The 12,605-nt window shown below is 34.9% G+C and overlaps 1 non-coding gene across 1 annotated transcript; it reads left to right on the forward strand.

The window, feature by feature from the left end:
- Window positions 1–9,469: 9,469 nt before the first annotated feature.
- Window positions 9,470–9,543, forward strand: TRNAN-AUU (transfer RNA asparagine (anticodon AUU)). The gene has a single exon. It is a non-coding gene; the product is annotated as a tRNA-Asn (tRNA).
- The last annotated feature ends 3,062 nt before the right edge of the window (window positions 9,544–12,605 follow it).

A 12,605-nucleotide genomic window follows, 5' to 3' on the forward strand; every position in this document is an offset into this window, starting at 1 on the left:
TTGTTATCAGATTTTGGTGATCTTTAAGTAGACAAGTCAAATTTCATACCCCCTGTTATGGTGTAGGGTACCTGGCCTTCTCTGATGTAATCAGAGTTAGATTTGATTCAGTGATTTTATAAAAACATCTAGGAAGCACAATTTAGCAGTGGGTTGCAGAGAAAAAGAAATATGCTGGCAAAAAAATCAAATTGCGTGATTAAACAGCTCTTCATTTTCTGGCTTTATTTTTATGCTAACAAATTTGTTCTCTGAAAAGTGTCCACAAAGCCAAGTCTCTGATTAACACCTTTGTAGGGATGGTTTTTCACCTATTACTAAATTAAACTTGCTTCATTGGAAAGGCAGCAAGATGCATCCTCATTTCAATGTCTACTGAAATAATACAGGTTGACACCAGGAAACATTAACGCCACTGCATCCTTGCTGCTTTCTCATGTGGAAGTCTGTTTAATGTGAAAACAAGGTGATATCTAATTAGCACACAGGTAAGGAATTAAGAAAATCTTTATTTAAGGGTGAAGATGTTTCTCACAAAATCGTTGCCCCAATGCATCATTGAAATTCAAGCTGGAAAGATGATTTTAATATATCACTTGTACATTTTGTATTGCTCTTCTGGTGACAATGTAGTTTGTTTTTGTCAATTACCATTTTAATAATAGGGTAAAGAAAATGAAGTGGATTTTTAAAAGAAAACAATACTGTCAATATACTATTAAAACAAATTAAAATGGTAAAAGTTATTGTACTTTAAGTAAAAATAAAAGAGCCAAAATATCAATCCCAGTTTTGGATTACTTTAATTAACAAAAAAAAAATGCATATAGCAGAGGATAGTTTCAATCTGCCTACCTCTGGGTTATGGGCCCAGCATGCTTCCATTGCAGTACTCTGCTGCACATGTAAGTGCAAGAGATCCTGAAGCACTCACTCATCATGGGAAAGTACCAATGTGTTTCTTCGTTGGTTGATGTAAGAAACATCTTACAAAAACTCTCCAGATTATTGACTTTTTAAAGTTTTTCTAGGAAACGTTTTAGATGAATGCTTATTAGCCTTTGTCAGTATGAACTTTTGCAAAGTGTCTCTGTGGCGCAATCAGTTAGTATGTACGGCTATTAACAAAAAGGTTGGTGGTTCAATCCCACCCAGGGACCTAATTGACCTTGTTATCAGATTTTGGTGATCTTTAAGTAGACAAGTCAAATTTCATACCCCCTGTTATGGTGTAGGGTACCTGGCCTTCTCTGATGTAATCAGAGTTAGATTTGATTCAGTGATTTTATAAAAACATCTAGGAAGCACAATTTAGCAGTGGGTTGCAGAGAAAAAGAAATATGCTGGCAAAAAAATCAAATTGCGTGATTAAACAGCTCTTCATTTTCTGGCTTTATTTTTATGCTAACAAATTTGTTCTCTGAAAAGTGTCCACAAAGCCAAGTCTCTGATTAACACCTTTGTAGGGATGGTTTTTCACTTATTACTAAATTAAACTTGCTTCATTGGAAAGGCAGCAAGATGCATCCTCATTTCAATGTCTACTGAAATAATACAGGTTGACACCAGGAAACATTAACGCCACTGCATCCTTGCTGCTTTCTCATGTGGAAGTCTGTTTAATGTGAAAACAAGGTGATATCTAATTAGCACACAGGTAAGAAATTACGAAAATCTTTATTTAAGGGTGAAGATGTTTCTCACAAAATTGTTGCCCCAATGCATCATTGAAATTCAAGCTGGAAAGATGATTTTAATATATCACTTGTACATTTTGTATTGCTCTTCTGTTGACAATGTAGTTTTTTTTTGTCAATTACCATTTTAATAATAGGGTAAAGAAAATTAAGTGGATTTTTGAAAGAAAACTATACTGTCAATATACTATTAAAACAAATTAAAATGGTAAAAGTTATTGTACTTTAAGTAAAAATAAAAGAGCAAAAATATCAATCCCAGTTTTGATTACTTAAATTAACAAAAAAAAATGCATATAGCAAAGGATAGTTTCAAACTGCCTACCTCTGGGTTATGGGTCCAGCATGCTTCCATTGCAGTACTCTGCTGCACACGTAAGTGCAAGAGATCCTGAAGCACTCACTCATCATGGGAAAGTACCAATGTGTTTCTTCATTGGTTGATGGAAGAAACATCTTACAAAAACTCTCCAGATTATTGATTTTTTAATGTTTTTCTAGGAAACGTTCTAGATGTATGCATATTAGCCTTTGTCAGTATGTACTTTTTGCAAAGTGTCTCTGTGGCGCAATCGGTTAGTGTGTTTGACTATTAACCAAAAGGTTGGTGGTTCAATCCCACCCAGGGACGTAATTAACCTTGTGATCAGATTTTGGTGATATTTAAGTAGACAAGTCAAAATTTCAAACCTCCTCTTATGGTGTAGGGTACATGGCCTTCTCTGATGTAATCAGAGTTAGATTTGATTCAGTGATTTTATAAAAAACAGCTAGGTAGCACAATTTAGCAGTGGGTTGCAGAGAAAAAAAATATGCTGGCAGAAAAATCCAATCGAGTGATTAAACAGCTCTTCATTTTCTGGCTTTATTTTTATGCTAACAAATTTGTTCTCTGAAAAGTGTCCACAAAGCCAAGTCTCTGATTAACACCTTTGTAAGGATGGTTTTTCACCTATTACTAAATTAAACTTGCTTCATTGGAAAGGCAGCAAGATGCATCCTCATTTCAATGTCTACTGAAATAATACAAGTTGACACCAGGAAACATTAACGCCACTGCATCCTTGCTGCTTTCTCATGTGGAAGTCTGTTTAATGTGAAAACAAGGTGATATCTAATTAGCACACAGGTAAGAAATTACGAAAATCTTTATTTAAGGGTGAAGATGTTTCTCACAAAATTGTTGCCCCAATGCATCATTGAAATTCAAGCTGGAAAGATGATTTTAATATATCACTTGTACATTTTGTATTGCTCTTCTGTTGACAATGTAGTTTTTTTTTGTCAATTACCATTTTAATAATAGGGTAAAGAAAATTAAGTGGATTTTTGAAAGAAAACTATACTGTCAATATACTATTAAAACAAATTAAAATGGTAAAAGTTATTGTACTTTAAGTAAAAATAAAAGAGCAAAAATATCAATCCCAGTTTTGATTACTTAAATTAACAAAAAAAAATGCATATAGCAAAGGATAGTTTCAAACTGCCTACCTCTGGGTTATGGGTCCAGCATGCTTCCATTGCAGTACTCTGCTGCACACGTAAGTGCAAGAGATCCTGAAGCACTCACTCATCATGGGAAAGTACCAATGTGTTTCTTCATTGGTTGATGGAAGAAACATCTTACAAAAACTCTCCAGATTATTGATTTTTTAATGTTTTTCTAGGAAACGTTCTAGATGTATGCATATTAGCCTTTGTCAGTATGTACTTTTTGCAAAGTGTCTCTGTGGCGCAATCGGTTAGTGTGTTTGACTATTAACCAAAAGGTTGGTGGTTCAATCCCACCCAGGGACGTAATTAACCTTGTGATCAGATTTTGGTGATATTTAAGTAGACAAGTCAAAATTTCAAACCTCCTCTTATGGTGTAGGGTACATGGCCTTCTCTGATGTAATCAGATTTAGATTTGATTCAGTGATTTTATAAAAAACAGCTAGGTAGCACAATTTAGCAGTGGGTTGCAGAGAAAAAAAATATGCTGGCAGAAAAATCCAATCGAGTGATTAAACAGCTCTTCATTTTCTGGCTTTATTTTTATGCTAACAAATTTGTTCTCTGAAAAGTGTCCACAAAGCCAAGTCTCTGATTAACACCTTTGTAAGGATGGTTTTTCACCTATTACTAAATTAAACTTGCTTCATTGGAAAGGCAGCAAGATGCATCCTCATTTCAATGTCTACTGAAATAATACAAGTTGACACCAGGAAACATTAACGCCACTGCATCCTTGCTGCTTTCTCATGTGGAAGTCTGTTTAATGTGAAAACAAGGTGATATCTAATTAGCACACAGGTAAGGAATTAAGAAAATCTTTATTTAAGGGTGAAGATGTTTCTCACAAAATTGTTGACCCAATGCATCATTGAAATTCAAGCTGGAAAGATGATTTTAATATATCACTTGTACATTTTGTATTGCTCTCCTGGTGACAATGTAGTTTGTTTTTGTCAATTACCATTTTAATAATAGGGTAAAGAAAATGAAGTGGATTTTTAAAAGAAAACAATACTGTCAATATACTATTAAAACAAATTAAAATGGTAAAAGTTATTGTACTTTAAGTAAAAATAAAAGAGCCAAAATATCAATCCCAGTTTTGGATTACTTTAATTAACAAAAAAAAATGCATATAGCAGAGGATAGTTTCAATCTGCCTACCTCTGGGTTATGGGCCCAGCATGCTTCCATTGCAGTACTCTGCTGCACATGTAAGTGCAAGAGATCCTGAAGCACTCACTCATCATGGGAAAGTACCAATGTGTTTCTTCGTTGGTTGATGTAAGAAACATCTTACAAAAACTCTCCAGATTATTGACTTTTTAAAGTTTTTCTAGGAAACGTTTTAGATGAATGCTTATTAGCCTTTGTCAGTATGAACTTTTGCAAAGTGTCTCTGTGGCGCAATCAGTTAGTATGTACGGCTATTAACCAAAAGGTTGGTGGTTCAATCCCACCCAGGGACCTAATTGACCTTGTTATCAGATTTTGGTGATCTTTAAGTAGACAAGTCAAATTTCATACCCCCTGTTATGGTGTAGGGTACCTGGCCTTCTCTGATGTAATCAGAGTTAGATTTGATTCAGTGATTTTATAAAAACATCTAGGAAGCACAATTTAGCAGTGGGTTGCAGAGAAAAAGAAATATGCTGGCAAAAAAATCAAATTGCGTGATTAAACAGCTCTTCATTTTCTGGCTTTATTTTTATGCTAACAAATTTGTTCTCTGAAAAGTGTCCACAAAGCCAAGTCTCTGATTAACACCTTTGTAGGGATGGTTTTTCACTTATTACTAAATTAAACTTGCTTCATTGGAAAGGCAGCAAGATGCATCCTCATTTCAATGTCTACTGAAATAATACAGGTTGACACCAGGAAACATTAACGCCACTGCATCCTTGCTGCTTTCTCATGTGGAAGTCTGTTTAATGTGAAAACAAGGTGATATCTAATTAGCACACAGGTAAGAAATTACGAAAATCTTTATTTAAGGGTGAAGATGTTTCTCACAAAATTGTTGCCCCAATGCATCATTGAAATTCAAGCTGGAAAGATGATTTTAATATATCACTTGTACATTTTGTATTGCTCTTCTGTTGACAATGTAGTTTTTTTTTGTCAATTACCATTTTAATAATAGGGTAAAGAAAATTAAGTGGATTTTTGAAAGAAAACTATACTGTCAATATACTATTAAAACAAATTAAAATGGTAAAAGTTATTGTACTTTAAGTAAAAATAAAAGAGCAAAAATATCAATCCCAGTTTTGATTACTTAAATTAACAAAAAAAAATGCATATAGCAAAGGATAGTTTCAAACTGCCTACCTCTGGGTTATGGGTCCAGCATGCTTCCATTGCAGTACTCTGCTGCACACGTAAGTGCAAGAGATCCTGAAGCACTCACTCATCATGGGAAAGTACCAATGTGTTTCTTCATTGGTTGATGGAAGAAACATCTTACAAAAACTCTCCAGATTATTGATTTTTTAATGTTTTTCTAGGAAACGTTCTAGATGTATGCATATTAGCCTTTGTCAGTATGTACTTTTTGCAAAGTGTCTCTGTGGCGCAATCGGTTAGTGTGTTTGACTATTAACCAAAAGGTTGGTGGTTCAATCCCACCCAGGGACGTAATTAACCTTGTGATCAGATTTTGGTGATATTTAAGTAGACAAGTCAAAATTTCAAACCTCCTCTTATGGTGTAGGGTACATGGCCTTCTCTGATGTAATCAGAGTTAGATTTGATTCAGTGATTTTATAAAAAACAGCTAGGTAGCACAATTTAGCAGTGGGTTGCAGAGAAAAAAAATATGCTGGCAGAAAAATCCAATCGAGTGATTAAACAGCTCTTCATTTTCTGGCTTTATTTTTATGCTAACAAATTTGTTCTCTGAAAAGTGTCCACAAAGCCAAGTCTCTGATTAACACCTTTGTAAGGATGGTTTTTCACCTATTACTAAATTAAACTTGCTTCATTGGAAAGGCAGCAAGATGCATCCTCATTTCAATGTCTACTGAAATAATACAAGTTGACACCAGGAAACATTAACGCCACTGCATCCTTGCTGCTTTCTCATGTGGAAGTCTGTTTAATGTGAAAACAAGGTGATATCTAATTAGCACACAGGTAAGAAATTACGAAAATCTTTATTTAAGGGTGAAGATGTTTCTCACAAAATTGTTGCCCCAATGCATCATTGAAATTCAAGCTGGAAAGATGATTTTAATATATCACTTGTACATTTTGTATTGCTCTTCTGTTGACAATGTAGTTTTTTTTTGTCAATTACCATTTTAATAATAGGGTAAAGAAAATTAAGTGGATTTTTGAAAGAAAACTATACTGTCAATATACTATTAAAACAAATTAAAATGGTAAAAGTTATTGTACTTTAAGTAAAAATAAAAGAGCAAAAATATCAATCCCAGTTTTGATTACTTAAATTAACAAAAAAAAATGCATATAGCAAAGGATAGTTTCAAACTGCCTACCTCTGGGTTATGGGTCCAGCATGCTTCCATTGCAGTACTCTGCTGCACACGTAAGTGCAAGAGATCCTGAAGCACTCACTCATCATGGGAAAGTACCAATGTGTTTCTTCATTGGTTGATGGAAGAAACATCTTACAAAAACTCTCCAGATTATTGATTTTTTAATGTTTTTCTAGGAAACGTTCTAGATGTATGCATATTAGCCTTTGTCAGTATGTACTTTTTGCAAAGTGTCTCTGTGGCGCAATCGGTTAGTGTGTTTGACTATTAACCAAAAGGTTGGTGGTTCAATCCCACCCAGGGACGTAATTAACCTTGTGATCAGATTTTGGTGATATTTAAGTAGACAAGTCAAAATTTCAAACCTCCTCTTATGGTGTAGGGTACATGGCCTTCTCTGATGTAATCAGATTTAGATTTGATTCAGTGATTTTATAAAAAACAGCTAGGTAGCACAATTTAGCAGTGGGTTGCAGAGAAAAAAAATATGCTGGCAGAAAAATCCAATCGAGTGATTAAACAGCTCTTCATTTTCTGGCTTTATTTTTATGCTAACAAATTTGTTCTCTGAAAAGTGTCCACAAAGCCAAGTCTCTGATTAACACCTTTGTAAGGATGGTTTTTCACCTATTACTAAATTAAACTTGCTTCATTGGAAAGGCAGCAAGATGCATCCTCATTTCAATGTCTACTGAAATAATACAAGTTGACACCAGGAAACATTAACGCCACTGCATCCTTGCTGCTTTCTCATGTGGAAGTCTGTTTAATGTGAAAACAAGGTGATATCTAATTAGCACACAGGTAAGGAATTAAGAAAATCTTTATTTAAGGGTGAAGATGTTTCTCACAAAATTGTTGACCCAATGCATCATTGAAATTCAAGCTGGAAAGATGATTTTAATATATCACTTGTACATTTTGTATTGCTCTCCTGGTGACAATGTAGTTTGTTTTTGTCAATTACCATTTTAATAATAGGGTAAAGAAAATGAAGTGGATTTTTAAAAGAAAACAATACTGTCAATATACTATTAAAACAAATTAAAATGGTAAAAGTTATTGTACTTTAAGTAAAAATAAAAGAGACAAAATATCAATCCCAGTTTTGGATTACTTTAATTAACAAAAAAAAAAATGCATATAGCAGAGGATAGTTTCAATCTGCCTACCTCTGGGTTATGGGCCCAGCATGCTTCCATTGCAGTACTCTGCTGCACATGTAAGTTCAAGAGATCCTGAAGCACTCACTCATCATGGGAAAGTACCAATGTGTTTCTTCGTTGGTTGATGGAAGAAACATCTTACAAAAACTCTCCAGATTATTGACTTTTTAAAGCAGGGCTGGCCAAACCAGTCCTCGAGATCTACTAACAGTTCACATTTTCTAGACTACCTAGCTGGTGCACAGGTGTAGTCATTACTAATTAAGATGTGCTGCATTCATTCCTAACTGACCATTCTACAGATCTCCAGGAGGCCTGGAAAACATGAACTGTTTGAAGATCTCGAGGACCGGTTTGGCCAGCCCTGTTTTTAAGTTTTTCTAGGAAACGTTTTAGATGAATGCTTATTAGCATTTGTCAGTATGTTCTTTTGCAAAGTGTCTCTGTGGCGCAATCAGTTAGTGTGTACGGCTATTAACCATAAGGTTGGTGGTTCAATCCCACCCAGGGACGTAATTGACCTTGTTATCAGATTTTGGTGATCTTTAAGTAGACAAGTCAAATTTCATACCCCCTGTTATGGTGTAGGGTACCTGGCCTTCTCTGATGTAATCAGAGTTAGATTTGATTCAGTGATTTTATAAAAACATCTAGGAAGCACAATTTAGCAGTGGGTTGCAGAGAAAAAGAAATATGCTGGCAAAAAAATCAAATTGCGTGATTAAACAGCTCTTCATTTTCTGGCTTTATTTTTATGCTAACAAATTTGTTCTCTGAAAAGTGTCCACAAAGCCAAGTCTCTGATTAACACCTTTGTAGGGATGGTTTTTCACCTATTACTAAATTAAACTTGCTTCATTGGAAAGGCAGCAAGATGTATCCTCATTTCAATGTCTACTGAAATAATACAGGTTGACACCAGGAAACATTAACGCCACTGCATCCTTGCTGCTTTCTCATGTGGAAGTCTGTTTAATGTGAAAACAAGGTGATATCTAATTAGCACACAGGTAAGGAATTAAGAAAATCTTTATTTAAGGGTGAAGATGTTTCTCACAAAATCGTTGCCCCAATGCATCATTGAAATTCAAGCTGGAAAGATGATTTTAATATATCACTTGTACATTTTGTATTGCTCTTCTGGTGACAATGTAGTTTGTTTTTGTCAATTACCATTTTAATAATAGGGTAAAGAAAATGAAGTGGATTTTTGAAAGAAAACAATACTGTCAATATACTATTAAAACAAATTAAAATGGTAAAAGTTATTGTACTTTAAGTAAAAATAAAAGAGACAAAATATCAATCCCAGTTTTGGATTACTTTAATTAACAAAAAAAATGCATATAGCAGAGGATAGTTTCAATCTGCCTACCTCTGGGTTATGGGCCCAGCATGCTTCCATTGCAGTACTCTGCTGCACATGTAAGTGCAAGAGATCCTGAAGCACTCACTCATCATGGGAAAGTACCAATGTGTTTCTTCGTTGGTTGATGGAAGAAACATCTTACAAAAACTCTCCAGATTATTGACTTTTTAAAGTTTTTCTAGGAAACGTTTTAGATGAATGCTTATTAGCCTTTTTCAGTATGGACTTTTGCAAAGTGTCTCTGTGGCGCAATCGGTTAGTGTGTTTGGCTATTAACCAAAAGGTTGGTGGTTCAATCCCACCCAGGGACGTAATGAAGAACAAATTTGTTAGCATAAAATTAAAGCCAGAAAATGAAGAGCTGTTTAATCACGCAATTTGATTTTTTTGCCAGCATATTTCTTTTTCTCTGCAACCCACTGCTAAATTGTGCTTCCTAGATGTTTTTATAAAATCACTGAATCAAATCTAACTCTGATTACATCAGAGAAGGCCAGGTACCCTACACCATAACAGGGGGTATGAAATTTGACTTGTCTACTTAAAGATCACCAAAATCTGATAACAAGGTCAATTACGTCCCTGGGTGGGATTAAACCACCAACCTTTTGGTTAATAGCCAAACACACTAACCGATTGCACCACAGAGACACTTTGCAAAAGTCCATACTGACAAAGGCTAATAAGCATTCATCTAAAACGTTTCCTAGAAAAACTTTAAAAAGTCAATAATCTGGAGAGTTTTTGTAAGATGTTTCTTCCATCAACCAACGAAGAAACACATTGATACTTTCCCATGATGAGTGAGTGCTTCAGGATCTCTTGAACTTACATGTGCAGCAGAGTACTGCAATGGAAGCATGCTGGGCCCATAACCCAGAGGTAGGCAGATTGAAACTATCCTCTGCTATATGCATTTTTTTTTGTTAATTAAAGTAATCCAAAACTGGGATTGATATTTTGTCTCTTTTATTTTTACTTAAAGTACAATAACTTTTACCATTTTAATTTGTTTTAATAGTAATTGACAGTATTGTTTTCTTTCAAAAATCCACTTAATTTTCTTTACCCTATTATTAAAATGGTAATTGACAAAAACAAACTACATTGTCACCAGAAGAGCAATACAAAATGTACAAGTGATATATTAAAATCATCTTTCCAGCTTGAATTTCAATGATGCATTGGGGCAACGATTTTGTGAGAAACATCTTCACCCTTAAATAAAGATTTTCTTAATTCCTTACCTGTGTGCTAATTAGATATCACCTTGTTTTCACATTAAACAGACTTCCACATGAGAAAGCAGCAAGGATGCAGTGGCGTTAATGTTTCCTGGTGTCAACCTGTATTATTTCAGTAGACATTGAAATGAGGATACATCTTGCTGCCTTTCCAATGAAGCAAGTTTAATTTAGTAATAGGTGAAAAACCATCCCTACAAAGGTGTTAATCAGAGACTTGGCTTTGTGGACACTTTTCAGAGAACAAATTTGTTAGCATAAAAATAAAGCCAGAAAATAAAGAGCTGTTTAATCACTCAATTGGATTTTTCTGCCAGCATATTTTTTTTCTCTGCAACCCACTGCTAAATTGTGCTTCCTAGCTGTTTTTATAAAATCACTGAATCAAATCTAACTCTGATTACATCAGAGAAGGCCAGGTACCCTACACCATAACAGGGGGTTTGAAATTTTGACTTGTCTACTTAAAGATCACCAAAATCTGAAAAGGTCAATTAGGTCCCTGGGTGGGATTGAACCACCAACCTTTTGGTTAATAGCCGTACATACTAACTGATTGTGCCACAGAGACACTTTGCAAAAGTCCATACTGACAAAGGCTAATAAGCATTCATCTAAAACGTTTCCTAGAAAAACTTTAAAACAGGGCTGGCCAAACCGGTCCTCGAGATCTTCCAACAGTTCATGTTTTCCAGGCCTCCTGGAGATCTGTAGAATGGTCAGTTAGGAATGAATGCAGCACATCTTAATTAGTAATGACTACACCTGTGCACCAGCTAGGTAGTCTAGAAAATGTGAACTGTTAGTAGATCTCGAGGACTGGTTTGGCCAGCCCTGCTTTAAAAAGTCAATAATCTGGAGAGTTTTTGTAAGATGTTTCTTCCATCAACCAACGAAGAAACACATTGGTACTTTCCCATGATGAGTGAGTGCTTCAGGATCTCTTGAACTTACATGTGCAGCAGAGTACTGCAATGGAAGCATGCTGGGCCCATAACCCAGAGGTAGGCAGATTGAAACTATCCTCTGCTATATGCATTTTTTTTTTGTTAATTAAAGTAATCCAAAACTGGGATTGATATTTTGTCTCTTTTATTTTTACTTAAAGTACAATAACTTTTACCATTTTAATTTGTTTTAATAGTATATTGACAGTATTGTTTTCTTTCAAAAATCCACTTCATTTTCTTTACCCTATTATTAAAATGGTAATTGACAAAAACAAACTACATTGTCACCAGAAGAGCAATACAAAATGTACAAGTGATATATTAAAATCATCTTTCCAGCTTGAATTTCAATGATGCATTGGGGCAACGATTTTGTGAGAAACATCTTCACCCTTAAATAAAGATTTTCTTAATTCCTTACCTGTGTGCTAATTAGATATCACCTTGTTTTCACATTAAACAGACTTCCACATGAGAAAGCAGCAAGGATGCAGTGGCGTTAATGTTTCCTGGTGTCAACTTGTATTATTTCAGTAGACATTGAAATGAGGATGCATCTTGCTGCCTTTCCAATGAAGCAAGTTTAATTTAGTAATAGGTGAAAAACCATCCCTACAAAGGTGTTAATCAGAGACTTGGCTTTGTGGACACTTTTCAGAGAACAAATTTGTTAGCATAAAAATAAAGCCAGAAAATGAAGAGCTGTTTAATCACGCAATTTGATTTTTTTGCCAGCATATTTCTTTTTCTCTGCAACCCACTGCTAAATTGTGCTTCCTAGATGTTTTTATAAAATCACTGAATCAAATCTAACTCTGATTACATCAGAGAAGGCCAGGTACCCTACACCATAACAGGGGGTATGAAATTTGACTTGTCTACTTAAAGATCACCAAAATCTGATAACAAGGTCAATTAGGTCCCTGGGTGGGATTGAACCTCAACGCAACATCAGCAGGGGGCCCTGGCCTCATCACCATCCCAGGTCTTTCTCATGTATGTATCATGTATGTGTGTGTGATATATGTATGAATCATATATGTTTGTGATATATATATATATATATATATATATTCCATAGACAAAAAACCTTACGGTTTCACATGTCCCATTAAGGCTTCTTAGACATGATCGAAATTTCAGAAGCCTGTTGTAACTCTTCCACTCAAACTCCAAAAA

The sequence above is a fragment of the Pseudophryne corroboree genome, unplaced genomic scaffold (assembly GCF_028390025.1).
Source record: "Pseudophryne corroboree isolate aPseCor3 unplaced genomic scaffold, aPseCor3.hap2 scaffold_743, whole genome shotgun sequence".
NCBI classification, from domain to species: Eukaryota; Metazoa; Chordata; class Amphibia; order Anura; family Myobatrachidae; genus Pseudophryne; species Pseudophryne corroboree.